Raw genomic sequence first — 15,376 nt, forward strand, 5'->3', positions numbered from 1 at the left:
GGCGCCGTCTACAGTTTCTGGCGACTCTGCTGGGGATTTTAGAGAGCTTGACTCGAACTCGTGATATCCTATTTTGATTTCACTTATGTGTTTCTTTGCATTGCATGTGCATTGGTGCGCCTAGGAACACAGTGTTTGCCATCTGCCATTCCTGAACGGTTTGCCGGAGGCTTGCCTTGTCAAGGCATGTCCATAAGGCTGACCGGCTATGGGCTCTGACAGTATGGGAACACAAACCCCGGTTTTACCGGGGCACCCTTTTGACCATCCGACCTAGTGCATATTCGGATCCATAGTGACCATTCCAAACTAGGACAGGTTGCTTACCCGTTTATAGGTTGTTTGAAACCGCTGTGTGCGTAGTGAAACCCTAGCTCCTGACAAAATAGGACAGGGAAACCCTACCCCAACATAGGGGTATTTTGGCTCTCTCTTATTTGCTATGTGCTTTTAGAGTGTACCTCTACAGGGAACGCATATACCAGTTTGCGAGTTTGAGTATCGGGCCCGAGGGCACCAGTATCAGTATCAGTTGTGAGAATCAGTTATCCGCGGGTATTGGTTCAGCTTTCGGGAACAGTGACTTCTGGGAACAGTGATCAGCAGTAGGGTACAGTTGTTTGGCTACACCCGTGATTGATCAGTTTGGGCTGAAATGCTGTCTGTTTTTCTTTCAAGGTTCAGAGAGTTGCAGAGTTGATACGAAATAGCCAGTGTCCCCCCTTGCGGAGGCAGGATTTATGGCGGCACAAAGTTCAGAAGAAATTGTGGTTATGACGGCTGCATTGGAGCAGGGAACCGCTCCGCAGAGTGAGACCGGCATCAGTATGTCATACCCGCCCAGGTTGCCCGTTGTGCACCCGGTTTGGGCTCCCCAGTTATACCAGGCTCGTGAGCCCACCACCTTCGAATTAATGGGGATGATAGGTGATCTCCAAAGGTCTGTGGCAGACCTCGCCTATGGAATATCGACTTCACCTCCAGCGGTGCCGTATGCCGGGAATTTTGTACCACAGGAGCCCCCGCTACTGGGGCGGATTGTGATAGAGCTCAGCCAGCCAGAGGTGGCTTCCGGCTACAGCTGCGACATGTCAGCAACAACTGGGTTTTGCTCTGAAGTAGCAACCCAAACCCTTGACCAGGCTGAGGCCGGAGGAAAAGATAAAATGAAGGCAGATGCCGACCCCATTGAGCAACTGCTGTGGGCAGTCGAGGCTCTGAAAGTCAGAGGGATGAACAAGCAACAAACGTCTGCAATAGTGACCAAAGCTGTGGATGATGCTTTCCCCACTCCGATCAAAGGCAGTTCAAGCCAGGCAGAAAACTGAGATGGGCCCCGTCATGCCCAGACAGTTCTTGTAGTTCCCAACCCTGCACCGGGAAAGGTTCAAAAGGCCAAGGCAGCGCCAGCTGATCCTTTCGCCAGCGCATCTGGCAAGAATCCTCAAACTGCAAAGTACCTGCCCCGAGGGCGCAGGGTCTTTCACGACCTCCACATGCCTTTGTCTAGGGCATTGCTAATATTGGCGAAGAATGGGCATCTTAAGCCTTTGGAGCCCCGGCCACTCCCGAAGAATCTCCCCGCCACTCATGATGCTACCTTGTACTGCGCGTACCACCAACAGTCCGGTCACAGCACCGATGGATGTTCCCGCCTTCGTCATGAAGTGCAGGATTTGATTGATAACAAGGTTATCCTACCGCCCACCTCGGGCAAGCCCGTCACCACTCAGTTGTTGGATTTCGAGGGCTCAGATACTGCGAGTATTTGAAGTGAACCGCCTGCGGGCAACATTTGGTGTATTTTTGAAGCGTCTGGCACACATTTTTGAGCATCGGTGAAACCGAGTTTTGTAAATCCTGACTTGGATATCGAGTCAGTCTTTCGTTTTGAGTCTGTCTCTTTGTCTTGAGTCAGTCTTTTGCTTAAGGGTCTGTCTGATTGTATCGAGTCAGTCCCCGTTGTATATAATACCTGGTGATTATGGGTTGTTGTCCCGAACACCGTTTTGTTTTGTAATTATCTGTTTTTGTTTTGAGTCTATTTCTGCCGAGGGGCTAGTTGCACCAACAGAACCGATTGAAATAGCTGTTGCTATCTCAACTTCATGCTTACTTTCAGCATAAGTGCCGAAGAATTTGAATGGGCTGACAGTACATCTCGCCTGCTCTCCTGTGTGCCAAACTCATTGCATTAACCTAAGATTTTCAAAAAACAAACCTTTTGAACACCGCGGTGATAAAAACGAAGAGGAAGGAATTCCTCGGGTTTTGTAAAATTTTGATCATTTTGAGAGAAAGAGAGGCGTGCTAAGCCTTTTTATGAATAAAGCCATGCTTGTCGGCGCGAGTACTGAGAAGGATCCTGGCTTGATCCAGATTGGTCCCACACTGTCTTCAGCACGAGCGATCTGTCGCTTTCTTAAAAACTTTCAAAAACAAAATGTTTTGCGCGGCCCTGCGAAGACCTGTGTGGAATCGCTCTTGAGATTGCGCAGCCTAGGATCGCTCTCAGCCTCAAGATTCAACCCGTTCAAACTTTGAACCCGTTCAGAATATTCAGAAAGTTCAACGGACAAACGCCATGAAAGGCCCGTGTGGCCAGTTTTGAGGTAGCCTTCGATCAAGAAGCATCAAGGCCGAATCAGAAGGAGTAGATCTCGCCGGAAGAAGCTCGTAGAGTAACCCTGATGGATTCTCTGCAAGTCAGTGCAACAGCCGTTCTCCTAGACACAGAGAGGCTTCAATTTCAAAAAAAAAAAAACCATTTGGCATGGACTTGCTACATTTTTACCCTTTGAGAGGCTCGCTGGGCCGAAAACCCGGAAGGGCGGCCCAGGCAAAAGTTAGAGCAAGAGAAAAATACAAAAAAAGAGAAAAATACAAAAAAAGAGAAAAATACAAAAAGAAAGATGGAAAAAGAAAAAAAAAGAAAAAGCAAGAAAAAAAAGAAAAGAAAAAGAAACGAACAAAAGAAAATGAAAAGAAGCTCGCAAGGTCGAAAACCCGCATCGGGCGCCTTGGCAAAAGTGAGAGCCAAACAAAGTGAAGGTTAAAATACCCGAGTGGACCTTAACCGGAACTACGTAAGGCTTGATTCCCATGTTTGGGATACGTAGGCAACTTCATTCTGAAGTCCAGCCCCCAACGCTTTCATAGCGTCTCAGTCCATGCAATGGTTTCGACTTCATCTCAAAGTCTGGTCGCCAACACCTTCCAAGGTGACTGTGTCCATATATCTGTTATGACCATCTTCGTCACCTCTGTGTCCAAGAGTTCGGCCACCACCGATGAAGACTGTTTACAGATTGCTGCGGCACCATCCCAAACAAGGGGCAACTTTCCATTGCCACAAGCCACTGTGAGCCGCCATTCAAACTAGGGGCAACTTTCCGTTACCTCCCACCCCCCTTCAAACCAGGGGAAATTTTCCATTGCCTCCGATCTGAGGTTGCGCATCTCGGAGGGTAAGTTCTATGCTTGTTAAGCATCAGCTGTTTGAAAAATAGTTTTTGAAAATTTTTACTGAAGTTGACCATTTTCTCGAAAACTATTCCATTTTCCAAAATCGGACCATTGTCTTGGACCCAAAAGGAAAACTTTCAGTGCTTGCTGCCTGACTTGCATGCTTTTCAAATAAAAAATCGAACAAGTACGTTAATCCGACTCTCATTTTGATCAAAACTGTTTTAGTGAAAAGCAAAAACGAAAAATGGTTAAAATGATAACCTAGGGGCACAGTCGAGCCAGGCGTTCTGTCTTTCCCCCGTCATCGACGTACTTGCCAGAAGGGTGCTCTACCCGCCAGAAGAAATAGCTGTGAGCTGACAATGTTGAGCATGAATCCACACCTTTCTTTTTTATCCATCAACCACCCCGGGGAGGGATGAAAAATGAGAGAATGAAGAATAGAGAGGTGTGAGTTGAGAGAAAAGCGAGAAAAAGGGTTTTGAGAGAAAAATCCGAGCTTGAGAGTCGAGTGATGTGAGGATCACAAATCAGAAAGGGTGGGAAACAATACCCAGATTGAACTGGCTCCTCATGGTCCGAGGTCCCCCATCTTCGCTAAAGCGTCTGTGTGTCGTGTCCTTTTGATTTGGCGGTCTCATCTTTTGTTTTAAGTCTTTCCCGAGCGTGTCTCGCCGTGTTTAGGTCGTGTACCTATATTTGAGTCCTCCCCGCTGTGTTCAGTGGTAGGCTCGATATCCCGGTTTGAAAAACCCTCATTCGATTTCAAAAATCGTTTATGCTCAGAATGCTGTGCCATTCTCTACATTTGAACGCATTTCGACTCCAACCGGTTCCATCTTTGAGGTCCGTCCTGTTAGACTGGGCTGTTTGCTTGAGAATTGCTGTGTGCAGAATGAATTGAATGCTGTGTTATGGGCTGTATACAGATTAATCCCCAGTAGAGCAAGGGCTGTGTGTCCAGAATCAGGCAGTGGGTTGCTTGGGTTATTTTGCTGTTGGCTGTTTAAGTTATCTGATTATTACAAGTGCAAGTGTTCAATTTTCAGATAACCAATCAATTTCGTTTACATTGAGGTGTAACATGATGAGATGCGATGCAATGCATGAAATGTGTAAATGTAAACACTTTTTTCAGATAAAAAGTCCGTTTCATTTCATTATCTTTTCAAATGTACAAGTTTTGGAAACAAAATCTGCCTGCGGCAGTACAAGGTAATCTATCTACCAACCAAAAAGAAAAGTACAAAAAAGAAAGAAAAGATAGCAAAAATTTGCATCTATGTCAAGCGCTCCAAGGGCTGTCAGTCCGTCCTGGTCCTCTTCCTGGACGAGGGTCCAGGAGTATCATCAGCATCGTCATCAGAGCCCGAGCTAGAACTGTCTCCGGTCTCCTCCTCCGATGACCCTACCTCCGCCTCTGACTCCTCGTCGTCGTCATCGTCCGGGACTGGAGCTCGCGAGCTACTCCCGACGTGAGTACGCTCTCCCCTGGTACGGGGAAATATCCTACCCTCCTCATCTCTCCTCCGAGCAGGGACAGAAGGTCTAGCTGGAGCACCTCCTGCCATGGGAATCTGGAAAGGAGGCTGAAAAGTTCACGAAAAGGGAAATGCATCAGTATACCGTGAGCAGCTTAGCAATGCAGAATGCAGTGTGTGAGTACAATGTATGAATGCCATGAGCAGTTTAACAGTGCAGAATGCAGTATATGAGTACAGTGTAGGAATGCCGTGAGCAGTTTATTAGTACAGAGTACGGTGCAGAATGCAGTGTATACAGCGTGTCAGATACTATGAGATCAGTGTATCAGGTGTTGTGCCGTGCATCAGATTATGCAAATCAATATATGAATGGTTTGAGGCCAATGTCAGAAGGACATACCGGTATGCTGTAGACGGCTAGGAGGTCAAAAGTCCGCTGAAGCATCCCCATCATCGAGGCATTCATCGCCAACGACTGACGGGTGTACTCAGAAGAGGCCTGCAAAAGTATCAGATGCATCAATATTCTGTGGAATATCAAGTAAACTGAGATGAATGACTGTGCAAAAATGCAGTAATACGTTCCGGAGGTAAGTCGGGGACATCAATGAACTCGTGACCAGCCGGTGGAGGGGCGAAGGGGATCTGATAGGTCGACCCACCCTGCCCCTGGAAAGTCAGTACAGCAGGCAGGGCAGGCCAGCCAGCTCCTCGTCCTCCCTGCACTCCGCCCCTACCACGGACCCGGGCCCTCCTCGAGGATCCAACCCCTGCTCCCGCTCTGGCCCCAACTGCAGATGCCGCAGGCCTGGCCCCCTCTGCTCGACGGCCACTCAGAGGCCGCATCAGGTACGTCCGCACATACTCCTGATAGTCGTCGGTGCCTCGGAAGCCGGCCTCCTCCCAGCCGATGGAGTAATCATCCAGCTGCTCAGTGGTCAGCCCCTCGGTCTCCCTCATCTCTGCAGGAGGGTGAGCCGGGACTATCTGCTCAGGTAACCCGCGGGTCTGGCATAGAAAACGCTCCCCCAGGTACCAAGCCCGACAGACCGGGCCCTCTAGCAAGATCCGGAAACGCGAGGTCTCCTCAGCACCAGGGAACCGACCCCGCATCGCCGACGGCAAGGAGGCCCATGGCCGCCATGTGATCTGAAAGTGACAGAAAGTTTGTTATCTACTGTTATTGAAATATGCAGTGGGAAAGCGAAGCTAAATGAACTGAAAGTAAAGCATACCTCGGCCGGGGTGATGGTGTCAAAATATCGGCGGAAGAAGCCGAATGTCTCCCGTGGTCGCCGGGTGCATCTCCCGTCGAAGCGACTCGAGAACGGGACAGCCGGAGGAGGCTCCGCGACTGGCACGGGGGCAAGCCTAGGAAAGTAGGCGTAAACCCACAACTGCAAAACAGATGTCAGTATGACCATCGGATAAAGCAGGATATACAGAATGAAGCAGAAATGGCAGAGCTGTGTGTTGTGCAGTGTATTGTGTGCAGTGTATTGTGTGCAGTGTACAGTGTGAGCAGTGTACAGTCAGTGTAAAGCAGAATGTATGTATGTGCCGTGTGTACAGTATACAGCAAGTGTAAAGCAGACTACAGTGTGTGCAGTGTACTGAGTACAGAAAGTACGAGACAGGAATGAAAAAGTGGAGAAGAAATGTACCTCCCAAGCCCGCCAGTAACCTCCAAGCAGCTGGCCGCTGCCACGAGAAGCCGAGCTCATATATCCGTACAGGGTGGCCATAGCAGCGCCGCCACAATCGTAGTGCAAGATATCCCGGACGTCCACCAGTGCGCTGAGAAGGCAGAGAGGCACGGTGTTCGCCCGGTCGGCGAAGATGGTAGTCCCGAACAAGAACATGAGGAAGCCGCGAGCATACCTCTCCTCGTCCTCTGGGGTCATCTGCACCTCCTCCAAAACGGGCTGAACCCTGAATTGTGTCTCGAACCAGGAGTACCGCACGAAGCCTGGACGAGCTAGTGGTGGGGCCTCCCCCAGTAGATGGACCTGAGCGGCGGTCCACTCATCCATGTCGGTGTCGAAGGGGATCGGATCACCCCCTACCCCGATGCCCGTGAGCATCGAGAAGTCATAAGGGGTCATCGTCATATCCCCTGCAGCAGAGAAGTGGAAAGAATCGGTGGTGTCCCACCATCTCTCCGCCAAAGTAGCAAGAAGAGGTCTGCAAGTGGACAACCTAGAGAGCCCTCGGCAGAAGGTGCCGAAGCCCGCCCGGTCCACGATGCGCTGGACCGCATCAGGGAGCTCATCATACCACTCCCGTGCACCAGTATTCCCATACCCGCGAATGGTATGGGAACCCTCCTGCAAACAGAAAATGACAATTGCAAGACAACATTCAAAATGCAGTTTTGAAAGGACACATATGGCATGTATGCAAGTTTGTCGGATTCAGGAAAATACCGGGCGCCGGTGTGCTTACAGTGAAATACGTGTGATGTGTCAGCGTGTTTGGGTGTTTCAGAATAGATGTAGCATATGTGCAAATCCAACAGATTCAGACAAATACTGGGTACCAGTGTGTGTGCAGTAGAATACAGTGAGTACAATGTGTTTGAGTGATTCAGGGCTAGTGCAGTGTGTGTGCATGTGTCAGTCTCAAGCAGATATCAGTTGTATGTATGTTTACAGTCAACTACGGTCTACGGCATATCAGATTTCAGCAGTTAGAGAATACAACTAACTATGGCAGTTTTGTATCCTACATTGCAGAAAGTAAAGCAGAAGATGAAAAGTTACCTCGGAAGTGCTGAAAGACAGATGGGAGGTAGGCTCGCGTAGTAGTAGCTCAGGCGCCGCGTACCTCTCAAAGCTCCGGAACTGACGCAGGCCGTCTGGGGGCAGAACGTGGATCGCCGGCCGGTAGGTCGCCGGGTCGAACGGGTGCTCGCTCAGTGGTAAGAGCTCGACCTCGGGATCCATCTCGTGGTCCGGGGGAGTCCCGCCACGTGGAATGTCGTCCGCCATGAAGATAGTGGTGTGAAAATGGCCCGGAAAAGGAAAACCGGGTCGGAATACGAAGAGTCAACCGGAAAGTCAACTCCCGAGAGGGTCGGAAATGGCCGGGAAGACCGGAATGTGAAAGGGCACAAAAATGAAGAGGAAAGTGAGGGGAACAAACCCCGAAAAGGCGAGAACGCCAAACGAGGCACCGAAACGAGAATGTGATCGGTCGAAAACGTCCGAAACGCGAAGAGAAACGCGAATCCAACGACGAAACGGGCGTAGAACGCGAAGAAACGGAGAAACTAGGAAAGGAAAAAGCTCTAGAGAGAGAGAGCAAGGGATTTCGGCGTGGAGGAAATGAGGAAATAGGGCTTGAAGCCCTATTTTATAACACCCAAGGTGAAAAGTCAAAACTGCCCCGCATCAGCAACTGTTTGCCGGTCGGCAATGTTTTGTGCTGGCCGGCACTTTTATGTGCCGATGGAATTGTTTTTGTGCCGATGGCCAGCCGGTGGCCTCATCTTTCGGCCGGTGGGGTTCCCACGGCCTTGTTTAGGCCATATGAGAAGTTCGTGGTCTTCATAGCTCAAGAAAGTGCAAGAAAGTGCATCTCCGACATTCAACCGGCCTCCGTTTTGACTTCGGGCCGTGTCTCCAGTGCGTGGCACTCGAATTCATGCAAGGTGTATCCTTTTTGTATCCTTTTTTTAAATTCAAAAGTTGCCCCATGTGTGTTGCACGAGTTCATCACACTACTTCGGTGCATTACATTGCGCTGTCATGCGCCACACATTTGCATTGTTATGCACGTGTTACAGGCGTTGCAACATGTACCCCTTTGCATTATCGTGCACATTTCTCATGCATCATCATTGCATTTCCATTCCATGCATTGTCATGCATTCTGGAATACGGGCGTTGTTGCGCATTTCAGCCCATTTACATTCCGTGTGGCATGCATGTCGCACTTAGCATCGCACTGTTTTGTGCATTTCAAAGTTGTTCGCGCTGTTCTGCGCATCGCACTGTTTTGTGCATTTCAAAGTTGTTCGCGCTGTTCTGCGCATCGCACTGTTTTGTGCATTTCAAACCTTGCGTTGTTCTGCGCATCGCACTGTTTTGTGCATTTCAAAATTGTTCGCGCTGTTCTGCGCATCGCACTGTCTTGTGCATTTCAAACCTCGCGCTGTTCTGCGCATTGCACTGTTTTGTGCATTTCAAAATTGTTCGCGCTGTTCTGTGCATCGCACTGTTTTGTGCATTTCAAACCGTCGCACTGTTTTGTGCACTTCAAATCGGCGCACTGTTTTGTGCATTTCAAACTATCGCATTGTTTTGTGCATTTCAAATCGTCGCACTGTTTTGTGCATTGCACTCCGTTGCGCGGTTTTGCGCATCTCATTACATTACCTGCGTAGACCGCATGTTTGTAATCAATTTCTTTACTTGCGTAGACCGCATGTTAATTACTTTCCTTGCGTAGACCGCATGTTTGTAATCTTTTCTTTCCTTGCGTAGACCGCATGTTAATTACATTACCTGCGTAGACCGCATGTTTGTAATCAATTTCTTTACTTGCGTAGACCGAATGTTAATTACTCTCCCTGCGTAGACCGCATGTTTGTAATCTTTTCTTTCCTTGCGTAGACCGCATGTTAATTACATTACCTGCGTAGACCGCATGTTTGTAATCAATTTCTTTACTTGCGTAGACCGCATGTTAATTACTTTCCCTACGTAGACCGCATGTTTGTAATCTTTTCTTTCCTTGCGTAGACCGCATGTTAATTACATTACCTGCGTAGACCGCATGTTTGTAATCAATTTCTTTACTTGCGTAGACCGCATGTTAATTACTTTCCCTGCGTAGACCGCATGTTTGTAATCTTTTCTTTCCCTGCGTAGACCGCATGTTTTGATTGCGTAGACCGCATGCCTAATTCCATTACCTGCGTAGACCGCATGTTTTGATTGCGTAGACTGCATGCTTAATTCCATTACCTGCGTAGACCGCATGTTTTGATTGCGTAGACCGCATGCTTAATTCCATTACCTACATAGACCGCATGTTTTGATTGCGTAGACCGCATGCCTAATTCCATTACCTGCGTAGACCGCATGTTTTTGATTGCGTAGACCGCATGCTTAATTCCATTACCTGCGTAGACCGCATGTCTTTTGATTGCGTAGACCGCATGCTTAATTCCATTACCTGCGTAGACCGGGACCGCATGTTTTGATTGCGTAGACCGCATGCTTAATTCCATTACCTGCGTAGACCGCGTGTTTAATTTCAATACTTGCGTAGACCGCATGTTTTGATCGCGTAGACCGCATGTTTAATTTCATTACTTGCGTAGACCGCGTGTTTAATTTCAACATCTGCGTAGACCGCATGTTTTGATTGCGTAGACCGCATGTTCAGTTTCATCACCTGCGTAGACCGCATGTTTCAACTGCGTAGACCGCATATTTGCTAAATATCATCACCTGCGTAGACCGCATGTTCATGATCAATTTTGTTGCCGGCGTAGACCGTTTACTCTACTTACCTGATTGTCTTTCCACAGCATTGTAATGCTCCCCACTTGCCTTGCGCTGTCACGCATTTCAAGTATGCTACTGTGCATATTGCTAACAATATTGTACCTGTTAAGTTTGTTTTCTTTTCAGGCGCGATATTGTATGTACGGTTCATTTGAAGTAGGTGTAACCAGACGAGCCGCACAGGTAGTGTATCTCCCAAGTGAGACGTATTGAGAATTCCATAATTCTCTTACATCCTTTCTGTATTATAGTGTAGTTTGGTATGCTAGCTTAGAATTGTCGCATGTTTGCTTCATTACAGCTTTCTTTGCATGATCATAAGTTATGCTCGGCTTCGTGCATTGTCTTGCATCTTGCCCCTGCCTCCGGGCGCTTATCTTATTTATCTTGTATGTTTGTCTAAGTCTTCGGCCTTGTCAAAAATGGGTCGTCTCTGGGCTTTGACATTCACTCCCGTCATTGTTATGACTTTCGAGTTCTGTCAAAGAGGGGCAACTGTAGACACCCCATTTTTGACCGTCCTCAAGACTTGGACGTCACCGTTTGAACACCCGGTGATCATCCATGTTTGTGTTCGTTTGGAGTTCCCAGAGGTCTCGGCTCGCGTGCCCTGCCTCAGAATCTCCGAACTCAACCGTTTAGTGTCTGGTTTTGTACCAAACACTTGCATCTTGCCTTTGAGAGGCAGGGAATGCCATGTAAGGCATCCCCACACACCACCGGCTGTGGCTGGAGGCCACCGGCTGGTCTTTTTCTGTCATCGGCACTTTTGTTTGCCGGTCGGCATAGTTTGTTGCCGGTCGGCACTGTTTTTTGCCGAAATAGCATTTTTGGGCAGCCGACCACTGTTCATCCACTTTATGAAGATATTTTATGCCAGCTGTGATAGCTGGCACCAACTCTTCTCCCCTCCATATACGTGTATGGAGGGATTTCCCTCTAGCCAAGCTTGTTGTATAAGCTTTGCAAGAGGGAGTCCTATAAGAGAGGGGCTTTCCTCTTGGTTCTAGGTTAGAAAGTTAGAAGCAAACACCAGCCATTAGCAATATAGATACATATTATCTCTATACCTCCCCCTCTCTCCTCCTTTGTGTGTGTTTTTTAGCTCAAAAGGTGTGTTTTACCTTACTTTTACACCATTACACACACCATTACACCTTACTCCGAGATTGAGGGACTTGGAGGAGTTGTTTCTTGAGTTTTGGACTGGTTTTGATCCAAAGAAGGAGGCCAGACCATTTGTTCTTCAAGGGTTCTTCAAGGGTGAGCATCTTCCTTTTTATTCCCCAAACTTGCATTGGTTTTCTACCTATTTTGTTTACTATTTTAGCTCTTGTGTGTAACATGAAAAAGGCTTAAATTTTCCTTCTCTAGCACTTTCATTCAAGTCACTTTGTGGTTTGAGTGCAAACTCACCCTTATAGGCCTTGTTTGATCCATTTTGTTGCTCTTTTCATAAGGTTTTGTTCACTTCAGTGTTTTGGTCTTTTGGCCACTGAAAATCAGTGTATTTTAGTGTCAAAAAAGGATGGTTTGAAGTCTTGCATAGGGGAGGGACACCCCTCTCCCTTCATGGTTTGTTTCCTTGTTTATTGAGCTCAAAAGGGTAGCATGTGTGCTTGATGATCCTTGGCCTCATTTCAGAATTTTTTTAGGCATTTTAGGTCATATGAAACCTTTGTTTTTGGCCGGGTTTATGCCTCCTTGCATGCTTGTAATACTTGCTTTGTATTGCTCTACTTTGCTTAGAAGTGCATACCATGATTAGGCCATGATCCTTGTGTAAGTTGGCTTAGTTCCATGAAGTTTCTAATGTTGTTTTCCCATGCTTAAGGTCTGTTGGTTATCCATTTAGTCATGCTTGACACGTGTGTTAAGGTTGCTTTGTATTTTGGCTTAAAGGCTTTGAGCATGTTGGCCTCTAGTATGTATGTTTGTGATTACCCTCATGATTTAACATCATCTAAGGACCACATTTTAGTCCAAGAATCATGCTTGTATGTGTGCATGCATGGCCTCTTTAATGCCTTGAGGGTGTGTCCTCTTATGCCTAAGAATGAGCCTTAGTGCATATGCTTCATGGGAGATATTTTAGCTGCCATATTAGGAGTTTTTGGGGTCCTATTTTGCATGCACAAATTCTGTTCTTGCTTTGCTTTAATCATGCCATGAGTGGTCATGTTAATGAGGATGAAATGTTTCCTTTTTGTGCCATAACTTTGGGACCATAAGTTTGCTTGTTAACATGAGTTGATTGTCCATCATTTTGAGCACTTTTGGCCACTGTTTTGAGAAGGGTAAGGGCCTGCCCCTTTGCCATTTTAAGCCCTCTTGCATGCTTGCTCCATGTTTGTTGCATGGTTGCTCCATTAAGCCTTGTAGCACATCAATCCCATGGTCAATTTGGTCCATGCTTGCATCATGTTTGTACCTTGTATGCTTGGCATCATACATTTTGTCATGTCGGTTGCATAATGCTTGTTGTGCTTTGTATCTTGGTGGCATAGTGCATTTGAGCCTTATGAGCATAACATGCATTGCATTTACTTGGTTTGGGGTGTCAAACCAAGTGTAGGAATCAAGGACCATTCATACTTCAAGTGGTGTAATGTGTCTCGATTCCCGGTCATCGGGACCTTTGACCCCAACTTGATAAGGCTTCGGTTTTCATTTTGTTTGTTGCATACATCCTTACATTAAGTGGCAAATTTGATCCCTTGAGCCATCAAACACCATTGATGGCTCAAAGATCGAAGGTCATGCTTCTTTGAGTTCAAAATATGATAAGAGGTATGACCATGCTTACATGTTTCCAAAAACTCCATACCATGCACTGTCTGCTCTCTGTTTGCTGTCAAATTGTCTTCTGCAGGAAGTTTTTGCCGACCGGCAGAATTTAGTGCCAACCGGCACTATCTGGAGTGCCGATAGATCCAATACAATGCCGATGGGAGTTGTGAAGTGCCAGTGGTAATTCTGTCCGGCCGGCGGTGCTCTGCAGGATGCAAGGAACTTGCTCCAGTACTTTGGTAATTTTCAGAAAGACAAGGCAATACAAACAGAGGCGACAGGAGTACAGTACGGGTTTTCCGGACGAGATGGATTCGAGCATACATCATTCGCGCATCCCGAGACAGAGGCTGCGGCCACCCCTTTTCTTTCCTTCGCCCCCTTTTCTTTTAAATTAAATTAGGAATTTTTGTAATAATTTTATTTGTTTATTATTTGGGATTGTAATATTCATTCGGACCCTCTGAGTGAGGGTAAACATGTAATAAGTGTGGGTGAGTGTGTGTATGTCTTCCAATCCCCATTTCTTTCTTCCCTTTCATTTACCTGCTTATGATGGTAGATTAGGGCATTTTTGAAATCAGCATACCTTATGATGTGCATGCGTGCATTCATGCATCTGTTGACATGCACCGGGCTCGGTACATCATACTAACCGCATTCGTATTTTCAAATTCCAAAATTGAATACATGAATCAGTTGATTGCATATCGTATGCCATATTTAGGTTAACCGAGCCTAACTAAAATTGCATCTTGTATGTGTTGCATTAGGCAAAATAACATGAACTAGGGACATGCATGTTTGCTAACTAGTTTATTGTTTTGGCACGGAGTACAATGTAAGTATTTATGCTTCAGCATCTCGCATGCGTGTGAATGTTAACATGACAGTATGCTTACCATGCGGCTAAGTGCTTATATGAGATAAATTGTTTGAATGCCTGTGGGTGGAGGTCAAATTGCTTCAATTGGGATAATGCATTAAAACTGTGAATTTTAAAGCCCACTCGATAGTGGCAAAACCATCTTTTCTAAAAGCCCTCTTGAGGGTGGCAAAACCTGCATTTTAGCCTACTTACGAGTAGCAAACCACTTTCAAAACAAACATGAAATGTTTTGTCCCAATTTAGGCGACTTGATCTATACTTGTTTGCTGTGCGCATAACATAGTAATTCTAGGCTAATAATTGGTTTAAGAACACGTAAAGTTTTCAAAAACGGATATCACGGTTAGTAGAGGCCGGTCTTCGGACCGGGCGAAAGGGGGTGCTCATAGCTGACCTTCCCCGATCGTACCTATGCTCCCGAGCCGAGACAACTCCGGTGATGACGGACATGTGGCCTTCGGCACCGAGTCAGGGTTTCCTAAATTTCCCCATTTTAAAAATATTTAGGTGGCGACTCTGTATCTGGCAAAGCAGTCCATGTTTGGCACTACTTTTTCAAAAATCTGTTTCTCAAAACGATTTGCCAGATTTGGACTCTTTGGTTCAGATTAAGAACCGTGACACAAATCGAGTCCGAACTGTAGCATTGAGGCCCACCGCGGGCGCCGTCTACAGTTTCTGGCGACTCTGCTGGGGATTTTAGAGAGCTTGACTCGAACTCGTGATATCCTATTTTGATTTCACTTATGTGTTTCTTTGCATTGCATGTGCATTGGTGCGCCTAGGAACACAGTGTTTGCCATCTGCCATTCCTGAACGGTTTGCCGGAGGCTTGCCTTGTCAAGGCATGTCCATAAGGCTGACCGGCTATGGGCTCTGACAGTATAGGAACACAAACCCCGGTTTTACCGGGGCACCCTTTTGACCATCCGACCTAGTGCATATTCGGATCCACAGTGACCATTCCAAACTAGGACAGGTTGCTTACCCGTTTATAGGTTGTTTGAAACCGCTGTGTGCGTAGTGAAACCCTAGCTCCTGACAAAATAGGACAGGGAAACCCTACCCCAACATAGGGGTATTTTGGCTCTCTCTTATTTGCTATGTGCTTTTAGAGTGTACCTCTACAGGGAACGCATATACCAGTTTGCGAGTTTGAGTATCGGGCCCGAGGGCACCAGTATCAGTATCAGTTGTGAGAATCAGTTATCCGCGGGTATTGGTTCAGC

General features: G+C 47.0%; 1 long non-coding RNA gene across 1 annotated transcript; it reads right to left on the reverse strand.

Annotated features, from left to right (window-relative positions):
* Positions 1-5,796: 5,796 nt before the first annotated feature.
* LOC145799177 (uncharacterized) lies at positions 5,797-6,703 on the reverse strand. Its single transcript, XR_014341194.1, has 3 exons — positions 6,617-6,703; positions 6,188-6,349; positions 5,797-6,101 (listed from the first exon to the last, which is right to left on the reverse strand). It is a non-coding gene; the product is annotated as an uncharacterized LOC145799177 (long non-coding RNA).
* Between the last annotated feature and the right edge of the window lie 8,673 nt (positions 6,704-15,376).

The sequence above is a fragment of the Camellia sinensis genome, chromosome 9 (assembly GCF_055761805.1).
Source record: "Camellia sinensis isolate YWXY chromosome 9, ASM5576180v1, whole genome shotgun sequence".
In the NCBI taxonomy this organism is placed as follows: domain Eukaryota; kingdom Viridiplantae; phylum Streptophyta; class Magnoliopsida; order Ericales; family Theaceae; genus Camellia; species Camellia sinensis.